The following is a 15,393-nucleotide window of genomic DNA, read 5'->3' as shown; positions in this document are numbered from 1 at the left end:
GTGTAGCCTGTCAACTATGTGTCTGTCTATCCCTGTTCTCTCCTCTCTGCACAGACCATACAAACGCTCCACACCGCGTGGCCGCGGCCACCCTAATCTGGTGGTCCCAGCGCGCACGACCCACGTGGAGTTCCAGGTCTCCGGTAGCCTCTGGAACTGCCGATCTGCGGCCAACAAGGCAGAGTTCATCTCCGCCTATGTCTCCCTCCAGTCCCTCGACTTCTTGGCACTGACGGAAACATGGATCACCACAGACAACACTGCTACTCCTACTGCTCTCTCTTCGTCTGCCCACGTGTTCTCGCACACCCCGAGAGCTTCTGGTCAGCGGGGGTGGCACCGGGATCCTCATCTCTCCCAAGTGGTCATCTCTCTTTCTCCCCTTACCCATCTGTCTATCGCCTCCTTTGAATTCCATGCTGTCACAGTTACCAGCCCTTTCAAGCTTAACATCCTTATCATTTATCGCCCTCCAGGTTCCCTCGGAGAGTTCATCAATGAGCTTGATGCCTTGATAAGCTCCTTTCCTGAGGACGGCTCACCTTTCACAGTTCTGGGCGACTTTAACCTCCCCACGCCTACCTTTGACTCATTCCTCTCTGCCTCCTTCTTTCCACTCCTCTCTCTTTTGACCTCACCCTCTCACCTTCCCCCTACTCACAAGGCAGGAAATACGCTCGACCTCATCTTTACTAGATGCTGTTCTTCCACTAACCTCGTTGCAACTCCCCTCCAAGTCTCCGACCACTACCTTGTATCCTTTTCCCCTCGCTCTCATCCAACACTTCCCACACTGCCCCCTACTGGATGGTATCGCGCCGTCCCAACCTTCGCTCTCTCTCCCCCGCTACTCTCTCCTCTTCCATCCTATCATCTCTTCCCTCTGCTCAAACCTTCTCCAACCTATCTCCTGATTCTGCCTCCTCAACCCTCCTCTCCTCCCTTTCTGCATCCTTTGACTCTCTATGTCCCCTATCCTCCAGGCCGGCTCGGTCCTCCCCTCCCGCTCCGTGGCTCGACGACTCATTGCGAGCTCACAGAACAGGGCTCCGGGCAGCCGAGCGGAAATGGAGGAAAAACTCGCCTCCCTGCGGACCTGACATCCTTTCACTCCCTCCTCTCTACATTTTCCTCTTCTCTCTCTGCTGCTAAAGCCACTTTCTACCACTCTAAATTCCAAGCATCTGCCTCTAACCCTAGGAAGCTCTTTGCAACCTTCTCCTCCCTCCTGAATCCTCCTCCCCCTCCCCCCCTCCTCCCTCTCTGCAGATGACTTCGTCAACCATTTTGAAAAGAAGGTCGACGACATCCGATCCTCGTTTGCTAAGTCAAATGCTGGTTCTGCTCACACTGCCCTACCCTGTGCTCTGACCTCTTTCTCCCTCTCTCTCCAGATGAAATCTCGCGTCTTGTGACGGCCGGCCGCCCTACAACCTGCCCGCTTGACCCTATCCCCTCCTCTCTTCTCCAGACCATTTCCGGAGACCTCCTCCCTTACCGCACCTCGCTCATCAACTCATCCCTGACCGCTGGCTACGTCCCTTCCGTCTTCAAGAGAGCGAGAGTTGCACCCCTTCTGAAAAAACCTACACTCGATCCCTCCGATGTCAACAACTACAGACCAGTATCCCTTCTTTCTTTTCTCTCCAAAACTCTTGAACGTGCCGTCCTTGGCCAGCTCTCCCGCTATCTCTCTCAGAATGACCTTCTTGATCCAAATCAGTCAGGTTTCAAGACTAGTCATTCAACTGAGACTGCTCTTCTCTGTATCACGGAGGCGCTCCGCACTGCTAAAGCTAACTCTCTCCTCTGCTCTCATCCTTCTAGACCTATCGGCTGCCTTCGATACTGTGAACCATCAGATCCTCCTCTCCACCCTCTCCGAGTTGGGCATCTCCGGCGCGGCCCACGCTTGGATTGCGTCCTACCTGACAGGTCGCTCCTACCAGGTGGCGTGGCGAGAATCCGTCTCCACACCACGTGCTCTCACCACTGGTGTCCCCCAGGGCTCTGTTCTAGGCCCTCTCCTATTCTCGCTATACACCAAGTCACTTGGCTCTGTCATAACCTCACATGGTCTCTCCTATCATTGCTATGCAGACGACACACAATTAATCTTCTCCTTTCCCCTTCTGATGACCAGGTGGCGAATCGCATCTCTGCATGTCTGGCAGACATATCCGTGTGGATGACGGATCACCACCTCAAGCTGAACCTCGGCAAGCGGAGCTGCTCTTCCTCCCGGGAAGGACTGCCCGTTCCATGATCTCGCCATCACGGTTGACAACTCCATTGTGTCCTCCTCCCAGAGCGCTAAGAACCTTGGCGTGATCCTGGACAACACCCTGTCGTTCTCAACTAACATCAAGGCGGTGGCCCGTTCCTGTAGGTTCATGCTCTACAACATCCGCAGAGTACGACCCTGCCTCACACAGGAAGCGGCGCAGGTCCTAATCCAGGCACTTGTCATCTCCCGTCTGGATTACTGCAACTCGCTGTTGGCTGGGCTCCCTGCCTGTGCCATTAAACCCCTACAACTCATCCAGAACGCCACAGCCCGTCTGGTGTTCAACCTTCCCAAGTTCTCTCACGTCACCCCGCTCCTCCGCTCCCTCCACTGGCTTCCAGTTGAAGCTCGCATCCGCTACAAGACCATGGTGCTTGCCTACGGAGCTGTGAGGGGAACGGCACCTCAGTACCTCCAGGCTCTGATCAGGCCCTACACCCAAACAAGGGCACTGCGTTCATCCACCTCTGGCCTGCTCGCCTCCCTACCACTGAGGAAGTACAGTTCCCGCTCAGCCCAGTCAAAACTGTTCGCTGCTCTGGCCCCCCAATGGTGGAACAAACTCCCTCACGACGCCAGGACAGCGGAGTCAATCACCACCTTCCGGAGACACCTGAAACCCCACCTCTTTAAGGAATACCTAGGATAGGATAAAGTAATCCCTCTCACCCCCCCTCCCCCTGAAAAGATTTAGATGCACTACTGTTCCACTGGAGGTCATAAGGTGAATGCACCAATTTGTAAGTCGCTCTGGATAAGAGCGTCTGCTAAATGACTTAAATGTAAATGTAATGTAATAAGAAATACTAACTAACAGGGATGTAAACAGAACCGTGCACAACATTTGACAGAAATAAGAATTTTGTGCATATGGAACATTTTTGGGATCTTTTATTTCAGCTCATGAAACATGGGACCAACGCGTTTAGATTTTTGTTCAGTGTAGTATGGGTTGCACCTCTGTCACATTGTCATTGTTATCAACGTTCCACAGACGCCACAGCCACATTGATGTTCAAAGTAGAGCAGGTTGCTAATAACTGAATGGGAGCTAATGACATTTTCGCCCAGTGATATAGTCGAGTCACTAAACCTTGAGTCCTAATCAAGTCCCAAGATCCCTGAGCTGAAGTCCAAGTCTGAGTCGCCAATGGTCAGGTCACAAGTCTAGTCACACGTCCCTATGGCTGAAATCCAAGTCCCCGTGCTCGAGTCCTGGTCCAAGTGCTCAAGTCTGAGTCACTGGGTCCACATTAACTCAAACTGAAGTTATTTACCCAGTCATTGGATAGTGGCAAGAGGGATTTAGTCTTTAAATTTTTTGCTATCCATTTTCCTTTCTTTCTGTGCCATCAAATGTTTGCATATAGGCTACTGGTAATGTTATCAGGGCCACGTTCAGTTGTAAAAAGTTTTTGAACGTTGCAGATAGAAAGTAGATGAATAAAGCCAATGTTATTCCTTATTCAACATGTCAGAGGCGAGTTTGTTCTCCATAGCACTTTTTCTGAACGTTCCAAAACATGGTGTCCTGCTGAACTCACTCCAGGTTGTTAGGTATAGCTAGCTAATGAGGTAACATGAAGAAGGTGTAGCCTAAACAAATGGTTACCGGTACGGTCCGCGAGTATCCTATTTTTAGAACACCTGGTATGTGCTTTATGAATGTAAAATGTGGCCCGGTAATGCACAATAGAAAGAAGAAAATGTTGTACAGGTATTATGGGTCATAACTTTTGAACAGTAATGGCTAGAATCAATCTGTTTTCTCTGAGGATAAAAGAGGGAAACTTGGGTAGTACGTTGGCTACAGACCCTGGCTATGAATGCCAAAGGGAATGTACGAGACTACAAATTCAAAAACCTTTCTTTACTCAAGGGAGAGAAAAACATCTAAACTGTTGTTTTGCTATTAAAGTTAATGCTGCTATTGTTTTTAATTTCATAAAGAAGCTTGTGTTTCTTAACCAGGCAAAGGGTATCTAACTAGAAGGCTGGTGGTGAGTAGTTAGCTACGGAGTAGCAGGAGAGTTGCCTTGGTGATATGTGTAAGCGGAGGCGGAGCCAGAGTGGAGCTTGCCTGTCTGCCCACACTCATCGCTGCTCCTCTGCAGCTCACCAGCTGATGTAGGCTAGGCTGTGTGTACCGGTTGGGTCCTTCCCACTGCTGAACAGAACTGTGCTGTGCATCTGTGCTGCTAATATTAATTGTGCTTTTCACTGAAAAGCTCTCATTCTCTTAAAAAACTCTTGTCCATTCTAATTAATTGTCAGATTTGAGTTTTGCCTCGTTTTGGTCTGGGTCTATTTAGTCAATGGCCACTGAAAAATAGGTGTTTGCCAAATATTTTTGTCACTATTTTTGTTGCCGAAATTAACTCTGGGTTGACGGTGACCTATCCTCTTTCATCAGCCATGTGTCCCTCCTCTCTCTCCCAGGATGCAAAGCGTTGTGTTTGGGGCAAATCCAACACAACACATCACTGAGTACCACTCTTCATACTTTCAAGCATGGTGGTGGCTGCGTGTTATTTGTTATGCTTGTCATCGGCAAGGGAGTTTATTTTGTTGATAAAAAGAAACAGAATAGATCTAAGCACAGGCAAAATCCTAAAATAAAATCTGGTTCAGTCTGATTTCCAACAGGCACTAGGAGACAAATTCACCTTTTAGCAAGAACAATAACCTAAAAACAAGGCCAAATATAGACTGAAGCTGCTTACCAAGATGACAGTGAATGTTCCTGAGTGACCTAATTACAGTTTTGACTGAAATCGGCTTGAAAATCTAGGGCAAAACTTGAAGCATTTTAAAAATAATAATGTGCAAATATTGTACAATCCAGGGGCCTCATTTATCAATAACCACCCTGAATCCCACTGCTGGCTTGCTTCTGAAGCTAAACAGGGTTAGTCCTGGAGGGGAGACCAGATGTTGCTGGAAGAGGTGATGGAGGGCCAGTAGGAAGCACCCTTTCCTGTAGGAGACATTGGAGACATTACTCTGTGTATGGTGCCATCTTTTGGATGGGATGTTAAATGGAAGTGTCCTGACTCTCTGTGGTCACTAAAGATCCCATGGCACTTATCGTAAGAGGAGGGTATTAACCCTGGTGTCCTGGCTAAATTCCCAATCTGGCCTTCATACCATCCATGGTCACCTAATCATCTTACAATTTGCTCACTAATCCCCCCTCCTTCCCCCTGTAACTATTCCACAGGTCGTTGCTGTAAATGACAATGTGTTCTCAGTCAACTTACCTGGTAAAATAAGGGTTAAAAAATAATGCGTAGGCACAAACTACGTCAAATGTACATTTGCTTGAGAGTGTGCATAAATTTATGCCCAGGCGTACACACATGTGCCAAGGGGTGGAATGAAGGAACTGCTTGTTAGAATGGAAAAAAAGATGTGTAAAATTGTGATAGTAGGCCTAATAATTAAATAATTGTTCAAATTTTTTAAAATTGTATTTCCATTGTTAATTCATACAACATATCTTAACTGGGTATATACAGTATAATTTGACCACATCGGTGCAATTGTTACGGTAATAATCCATATAAGGTACAGACATTTGATAAATGAGAGGCACATGTGACACCTATTTTATAGTAAAAGAAATCATTATGTAAAAAAAAAAAGAATAAAATATAACAGAATATTTTAATCAAATGACAAAAGTTTCAAGTTCACAGCGCATCTCGCATCTGGAAAAGTGATTCTCAAAGAGAATCATTTGAAATGGGGCTCAATTTGGTGAGTTGAAAGACAACTTTTTCAGTCTTCTTTTCCCAATACAGACGTTGGATTTAGTTTATTCTGTCGATTCTTTCGATTTTTCTAAATGGATTAACAGCTCCACATTGAACACTGCTTGGTGATGAATTACAGCCACAACATCTGTTTGCTGAGTAGGCATATGCTTTATGATTGATGAAAATGCGCTCTTTGTCTTTATCAAACTAAAGTTTTTGCATATTTCAAGTGGAACCTGTTCTTGTTAATGGGGGTTGTAGCCTAGGCTAACCAATTATAAATGGCACTAGCCATTTGCAAATTAGCCTAAGCAGAAAAGAGATGGGAGACAATTACTCCAAAACTGCAGCTGGTTGTTGGAACACATAATTCCTACTTCAATCAACCGGTCCATTTTTTATTTGTGATAAAACTGTTGTCATTTGGTAAGGAATATACTGTAGCTTGTGTATCCCACCAGTTAGATACGGTTTTATAGGCATTTATGTCACGCCCTGGTCTAAGTATTTTGTGTTTTCTTCATGTATTGGTTCAGGCCAGGGTGTGGCATAGAGTTTTTGTATTGTGGTGTGTTTTGTCTTGGGATTTTAGAATGTGTGTATAGTGGGATTGTAGCTTAGTGGGGTGTTCTAGGAGAGTCTATGGCTGTCTGAAGTGGTTCTCAATCAGAGGCAGGTGTTTACCGTTGTCTCTGATTGGGAACCATATTTAGGCAGCCATATTCTTTGGTTGTATTGTGGGTGATTGTCCTGTGTGTCTTGATGTCCTGGTTAGAGGTTAGTAGACACTTGTATAGGCTGTTTTCGGTTTTCGTTTTGTAGTGTTAGTGTTTTGTTGTGTGTTACGTTTGTTTATTAAAGCTGAATCACAATAGACACGCTGCAGTTTGGTCCGACTCTCCTTCACCATTAGAAAGCCGTTACAATTTATTTCTGTAGTCCTAATGGGAGTTTTTGTGTGTGCACTTAGCGGCCGGAAAGCAATTGAGTGAATGAGACACAGAGGGGAAAGGGAGTTAAGAGAGAAGAACTGTGCGACGCTTGGCTTGGTTGGAGCATCAGGATGTATGATAAACAGACTAGCAGCAGCGTAACTGAAGATTGTATGTGTGTGCCTGTGTGTAGAGTCAGTATAAATGTGTTTGTGTGTGTATGTTATGTGTGTGTTGGTGTGTCAGTGTGCGTGAATGAGTAGAGTCCTGTGAGTGAGCATAGAGAGTTCAAAAATAGAAATAAAATACAAGTGTCAACTCAGTCCGTGTAGCCATTTTGTTAGCTATTTACTGGTCTTATGGCTAGAGGATAGAAGCTGTTCAGGAGCCTGTTGGTGTCAGATCTGATGGACCGGTACCACTTGCCATGTGAAAGCAGAGACAACAGTCAATGGTTTGGGTGGCTGGAGTCTTGATATAGAGGACCTGAATGGCAGGGTAATCTGCCCTATTTTGACCTAAGACTTACAAACTCAGACTTTTGCTAATATATTCAGTCTGGCCTAAAAGCTTGTCCATTTCACGTATATCCATATCCATATCCATTCTTATTTGCTTTATTTCGCCAACATGCCAGTATTTAGACGTCAGCTTTCTAGGGTATACAATCCCCAAAGGGGTACTATAGACACAACCCTCAACTTAAATTTATATTTTGTTTGTCCGTTCTGTGAGACATTAACGTTGGGATTTTGCATGCAAATATAAGGCCCATAATGCTGGAATTACACACAGATCTTCCACAGCAGAGAAATGTAAGCCAGTAGTGAAGATAAGAGTACACTACTATCCTCTTCTCACCTCGTCCTCATCAAACTATCCAAAGCCCCTAAATCAAAGGACAAGTTCAGTGTGAATTGACTAATAATACCATTGTCTGACTGTCCCATCTGTATTCCTTGTAGAGCAGCAGTGTTGTCCTCAGTGGGGTTGTGTCTGGGAGATGGATGGAGAGGTATGTGTTGTCTCCTGTACTGCAGAAACAGGTGTTAACCCACAGGGAGTCTGCCTCAGTCGGCCTTGCCCTGTCTGTCTGCTCACATACGCATGCACGCACACACACACACACACACACACACACACACACACACATGCTTTCTCTCGCTCTCTCTTTCTCTCATAGAGAGATGAGAAATGTGCCACCTCCATAACAGCCCACTGGAGAGATCCTACTCTCACTTGATTCATGGAGGTAATGACTGACTGCCTCTACGGTTCTCTCCATTCCTGTGGACAGACCACACATATTTCCCCGCATTATGCATTCGTTTAGAGTAATAGCTGTTTTAATGGTTGCATCATTTGCCCAACCAAACCCCACTGTGTGTACTCATCATGAATGCCTATACTCTGGCCTGCACAGAAGTGGTTAAAAACCTAGAAATGACTCCAGCTGCTGTGGAATGCCGCTCACAGGGATACATTTCAATAAGCTCACGACAAGATACGGTGCTATCTGTCCTCATTTCATCCACAAAACAGAATGATCTACATCCTTAGAGCTTTTGCAAAATGCACGTCCCAACTACTGTACTTTATGTTGCCTACATCCCTGTTATATACACATCACGTTACAGTACACCTTCACACTCTGCATGCCCCTCTGTATCAGAGCAGACCCAGCTCCCTGCATTCATCTTCAACAGACTGCTGAGAGTTGCCGGATTGGGGGCCTTAGTCAACCAGTATTGGGAAGTGATGCGTCAGTCCACTCAAAGTAATGCTTTTACTTAAAGGTCATGAACAGTCACAATCATGTAGCTCATGAAATTGGATACTATTTTAAGGAAACCAGATCAAAGTATGATGACCAAGTATGATCAATTACTGCTGCTTCTACATTGATAAAGTTTGATTGTAAAGTTACTGGTCCCCTTCCCCATGTTAAACACTTGGATCCATTATTAAGGGGCCAATGTGGCATTTCCTTAACTATCATTTTAATACACTAATGGTAATATGATAGTCTCTTAGCTATTTTAAATAAATACCACTGTGTAACCAACATCTGAGAAGGCGTGTTTGCAGAGGGCTGTGGTTTATAAAGCTAGATAGCTATTCTACTGGTGGCAAAATTTGACTGCAGGGTGTCAGCAAATATAATTAAAAGTTTACCCTATTCATCTATGGCAAAGATACTTATGTTTCCGCTTTCATCTTTGTCTGGTGTTAGCTAGTTACTGGCTAGCTAGGTCTTCATGTGTCTGGTGTTAGCTAGTTACTGGCTAGCTAGGTCTTCATGTGTCTGGTGTTAGCTAGATACTGCAAGCTAGGTCTTCATGTGTCTGGTGTTAGCTAGTTACTGGCTAGCTAGGTCTTCATGTGTCTGGTGTTAGCTAGTAACTGGATAGCTAGGTCTTCATGTGTCTGGTGTTAGCTATTTACTGGCTAGCCTGGTCTTCAGCCAGCAAGGAACAAAAGAGGGGGAAGGGTCATTCAAAACTAAGACGCTGTTGTCAAGTCAACAAATCAGTCAGTGCTGTGAACCACATCATAAGACATGCCAAATGGGAGATGTATAATAAAAATGTATTTCATTGATGCAATTTCAATATTGTTTGAGCTGCTTTGTGTATCACCAAATTTGCTTGAGACGATTTCATTCCAAAACTGCTCACTGCATCCAAGTTACTTGACATTTCAAAGAGCTGTCAGTCAAGGCAAACTCATGAATATAAGATCCCTGCCCACTCAGCCTGTCTTTTCAAACTTCCTGGTAGTTAGCCATGAGAGACAAAGTACTTTTCAGAATGACTGTCCCTTTACGATTGGGTTTTTGCAGTGAAGGAGGAGCATCTTGAAAGTGACCCCCAAAATAAGATCATTCTTGGAAGTGATGTTGTTCTTAGTGTAATGAACTGTGTGTGTTGCCAGTGGAAGACATGATAAGACACTAGATTAGATTCTGAGTGACAAACACAAATGTTGCGTTCCGCTAGCACAAGTGCCCTTTAGTTTGAAGCCATGCGATTGGCTACTGTATTTCTCCATCTTTCTGTTGGTTGATTGTTTCATTAGTGCACAATGTATTCTGATCTGTCTGTTAGTTTTCTCAAACCGGTGAACCATCATAATTCTTTCATCTTTGGTATAAGGATGAATGCTTTACTGTGTTGGGAAATGGGGACGTTGGTAGATGCTGGCAAGAACACAATTCTAATTGTTGTTTGTTTACCATCCAACTGCAGCTTTGTGTCAGACAGTATTAAACTGCTGAAAGTGAGCAGTAATACCATGCCATATGTGATTATTGTTTCTCAATATGCTAATCAGTACTAATCAAGCCTAATCAAACAAAACCGTTGCTTCAATGTATACCTCAATTGTTTTATATACATACTTAACATACATTATATGGAGAAGCTTGAAATAATAAAAAATTGTATACTATAATATACCAATTTGGTCTGTAATGAATCATATCTACAGTGCATTCAGAAAGTATTCAGACCCCTTGACTTTTTCCACATTTTGTTACGTTACAGCCTTTTTCTAAAATTGATTAAATAAAGCATTTTATTTATCAATATACACACACAATACCCCAAAATTGAAACAGAAGTATTCAGACCCTTTGCTTTGAGACTTTTTCAGGGCGGTGACCAAGAACCCGATGGTCACTCTGACAGAGCTCCAGAGTTCCTCTGTGGAGATGGGAGAACCTTCCAGAAGGACAACCCTCTCTGCAGCACTCCACCAATCAGGCCTTTATTGTAGTGGCCAGACGGAAGCCACTCCTCAGTAAAAGGCCCATGACAGCCCGCTTGGAGTTTGCCAAAAGACACCTAAAGACTTTCAGACCATGAGAAACAAGATTATCTGGTCTAATGAAACCAAGATTGAACAATTTGGCTGAATGCCAAGTGTCACTTCTGCAGGAAACCTGGCACCATCCCTACGGTGAATCATGGTGGTGGCAGCATCATGCTTTGGGGATGTTTTTCAGCGGCAGGGACTGGGAAACTGGTCAGAATCGAGACAAAGATGAATGGAGCAAAGAACAGAGAGGTCCTTGATGAAAACCTGCTCCAGAGGGGCCTGAATACTTTCCGAATGCACTGTATGTTCAGCTGACGTGTAAAAGGGTGACATTTTAGAATCCATATGCATGTAATGACACATTGCAACAGCTGTACTGGCTGAATGCTGATAAGATACAATTAAAATGTCTTATTTACATAATGGATGAGTGGATTATACACAGCAGGTTGGGGTCTTCTGTGACCTTATGGCCTGACTATCACTTTCTCCTCCAGGCTCTCTAAAGATTAACTTAAGCGTGTGTCTGTATTTGACTGTGCTTGTGGAACTATAACGGCAGAATTCTGTTGTTATGTCTGATTGACTGCCTGTATGTTTCTCCCTAGGATTCTGTGGTGATTTAAAATAATTAAGTGCATGGCCAACATCAAACAAGTTATGGCATCATATAAACTCCAATGACCGTTATCGTTGTCTTTACAGACAATCCAGAGGGATACTGTAGACTGTGTTAACTGATCTATCATCTTCCCAGCCCTCTGAACTTCCAGTGTGCGTCATTGAGATCTCCTGACAGGTAAATTCATTCTTTTTTTTTCTAGATGGTTCTCTCTTTCCATCTGTTGATATCTCAAGGAATATTTGAGTGCCTGATGCCGCATTACTGACCAGGAAGAATGGCTGCTTGCCAAGGTTAGATAGGGAAGCTCATCTGAGGGCGAGTCAGATAAATTATTCAGGCCTTGTTGTTATTCAGTGTTTTGTTATATACTGTAAGGTGATAGAAGGTTTCATTGTATTTTGACAGGGGCCATGCATTCCTAAGATGACTCTAGCCAATTCTTCTTCTTCTCCCGCTTCTCTCATATCCAAAGTGAGGAATATAATATAATAATTTTACTGTCCAAGGAGATAACGAGGCCATTTAAGGGTACTGGGACAGTAATAGCAGAGAGCCAAGCTGTATGAGAGTATATCTGTTCAACCTGGTGAGGGGCCTGCATTGATAGACAGGTGGGCCTCTGCCCCAGGGCCTGCTTTTAGACTGGAGCCACAGGGTCTAGAGTCTCATTAATGCTCTGGTCATATACTGTTCTGCTGCGGAGGAGGACATCTTCTCCATGCACAATAACACTGTTGTTTTGCCTCTCTTGTTTTCCTCTATGGTAGCTGTTTACATAGGGAGACATTCAAGAGTAACTAAAAATCTGTCTCCAGTCCCCACCAGCCCACTGGAAAAACTTGTTCACATTTCAATGCGCAATCTGCATGATTTGAGTCAGGTGCTCTGCACACAGTACAACTTGGTCTTCACTATGTCTGTGTCCTGTCTGTGATATCTGTGTCCTGTCTGTCTGTGATCTCTAAAGGATGACTCCCTCTCTTCCTCTCTCTATCCTCCAGCTCTCTCTGTCCATCATAAGAGATGCAAGTTACTCATAAGCCATGTGAGTGATCAGCTGACCTGTAAGCAGTAAGCACTATAATAACCTTTACACTTGGCTGGATATTGACATGTTTATTCTCTACTTACTTGTTATGTGTCTCGCAACAATCCCCCAAATCCACAATCTAATAGAAAATCATTGTTTTCAGTGCAATGTTGCACACTTTCTTGACGAAACTCTTTGAAATATCCACAGATAGATATTATATTGAATATTGAATTATGCATCAGTATGTAGCGACGTTGTGTATGCTGATTAAAAGCTCTGCTGTTATAGTACATGAGTTCTCTGGTGAGTGTTGTTGGGTGGAGTTCCTGTTTTAGGGTGTATCCCTGCTGGCTGACATCCATCTACGGGCTCACTGCAGTGATCTAATGCTCTGGTAGCCTTACCAGAACAGCTCAGTCTGGGATAAACAGCCTCTGCACCATTGTCTGATCAAATATATTGATCTCCTATATATCTGTGGCTGGAAGGGGCTGGTCTGAGTAACCTCATTAGCAGTCAGCAGTACATGCTGGGATTGACTCTATCACTGCCCTCATATTGAAGCGCTTACTTAGGTACCACTCTGTAAGATCTGGATTTTCCAATATTGTGTATTTGTGTGATAGAGATATGATGTAAGGAGGTATAACAAAAAAGTTTGGTTGTACTTTATAAGAATCACCGTGTCACTCCAGCCTAACGCTCCCGAAAATGGGCACCTCAACTTGTTAAAAGCCCAGCTCCTAACGCGGAATTAATCCAAACACAGATTGCAAATGTTTGCTAATGTTGGTTCATGTTGCTAGCATGCACACATATAATCTTATCACTAATCATGTCCCATAGTTAATATCCAAAATATCAAATGTGAGTAGAAATGTTAACATCGTTAATTTAGAAGTTAAGACACATCGTGTCGCCGACCTGTTGCCCAGGCCTACTCACCACCACCAGATTGTTAGTGGACTGATTTAGGGAGCGTGTGGCAGTCACGTCCACATAGTTATCCAGCTGGTGCGTGCACTTATAAATTACATCACAACACTTCCAAATAGTTATCAAACAATGGCCAATACCTAATATATTTCAAGATATCAAGACATAATATCACATAAACGGCTAATGAATACAGATAGGCCTATTAGGAAAACAACCCACGACATCGAACATTGTAATAACTGAGAGCTGGATAACTATGTGGACGTGACCGGAGCGCACTCTAAATCAGTCCACAAAAAACCTGCTATACCCAGCTTCCGGCAGGGCAAGCGGAGAGGTAGGTTTCGGGTCGAGAGCCAGACCCTGTCCACCGGTACAAACACGGGGGCCTCACTGCGGTGGCGGTCAGCACTCCTCTTCTGCCGTCCACTCGCTTGTTGTAGAGATTCCTGGACGGCCCTCCAGGTCTCCTTGGAGCACTGTACCCATTCCTCCACCGCAGGAGCCTCGGTCTGGCTCGGATGCCATGGTGCCAGGACCGGCTGGTACCCCAACACACACTGAAAAGGGGACACGTTAGTAGAGGAGTGGCGTAGTGAGTTCTGAGCCATTTCAGCCCAGGGAATGTAGCGTGCCCACTCCCCTGGCCGATCCTGGCAATACGACCGCAGAAACCTACCCACCTCCTGGTTCACTCTCTCCACCTGCCCATTACTCTCGGGGTGATAACCGGAGGTCAGGCTGACAGAGACCCCCAAGCGTTCCATGAACGCTCTCCATACCCGAGACGTGAATTGGGGGCCCCGATCAGAAACGATGTCCTCCGGCACCCCGTAGTGCCGAAAGACATGGGTGAATAACGCCTCCGCAGTCTGTAGGGCTGTAGGGATACCGGGCAACGGGAGGAGACGGCAGGACTTAGAGAACCGATCCACAATCACAAGAACCGTGATGTTCCCCTGAGACGGCGGAAGATCGGTCAGGAAATCTATGGACAGATGTGACCATGGCCGCTGTGGAACGGGGAGGGTTGTAACTTCCCTCTAGGAAGGTGCCTAGGAGCCTTACTCTGAGCGCACACTGAACAGGAGGAGACATAACCCTTAACGTCCTTAGCCAAAGTAGGCCACCAATACCTCCCCTGAAGGCTCCCCACTGTCCTCGTCACCCCAGGGTGACCCGAGGAGGGTAGGACATGAGCCCATCGAATCAGCTTGTCCCGAACACCAAGCGGCACGTACCTTCGCCCCGCTGGACACTGAGGAGGAGCGGGTTCAGCCGTAACGCCTGCTCGATATCCGAGTCCACCTCCCATACCACTGGTGCTACCAGCTTTGAGGCGGGAAGGATGGGAGCAGGTTCGGTGGACCCATCCTCCGTGTCGTAAAGGCGGGACAGTGCGTCAGCCTTTACGTTCTGGGTGCCGGTCTATAAGACAAAGTAAACCGGAACCGGGTGAAGAATATGGCCCACCTTGCCTGACGTGGGTTAATACTCCAGGTTCTGGTGGTCGGTCCAGATGAGAAAAGGGTGCTTAGCCCCCTCAAGCCAGTGTCTCCACACCTTCAGAGCTCTAACCACCGCTAGCAACTCCCGGTCCCCCACATCATAGTTACGCTCCGCTGGGCTGAGCTTCCTTGAGAAGAAAGCGCAGGGGCGGAGTTTTGGTGGCGTACCCGAGCGCTGCGATAGCACGGCACCCACCCCAGCCTCGGATGCGTCCACCTCCACTATGAATGCTAGAGAGGGGTCCGGATGCGCCAACACGGGCGCATCAGTGAACAGCGCCTTCAACTTGTTGACCGCTCCGTTCGCCTCTGCTGACCACTGCAACCGCACCGGGCCCCCCTTCAGCAGTGAGGTAATGGGAGCCGCTATCTGGCCAAAACCCGGATAAACCTCCGGTAGTAGTTGGCAAAACCCAAAACTGCTGCACCTCCTTTACCGTGGTTGGAGTCGGCCAATTACGCACGGCCCTAATGCGGTCGCCCTCCATCACT

This window comes from Oncorhynchus nerka, linkage group LG7 (genome assembly GCF_034236695.1).
Source record: "Oncorhynchus nerka isolate Pitt River linkage group LG7, Oner_Uvic_2.0, whole genome shotgun sequence".
Classification (NCBI taxonomy): Eukaryota; Metazoa; Chordata; class Actinopteri; order Salmoniformes; family Salmonidae; genus Oncorhynchus; species Oncorhynchus nerka.
The sequence above is the reverse complement of the archived record's forward strand: the minus strand, read 5'-3'. Positions refer to the sequence as shown.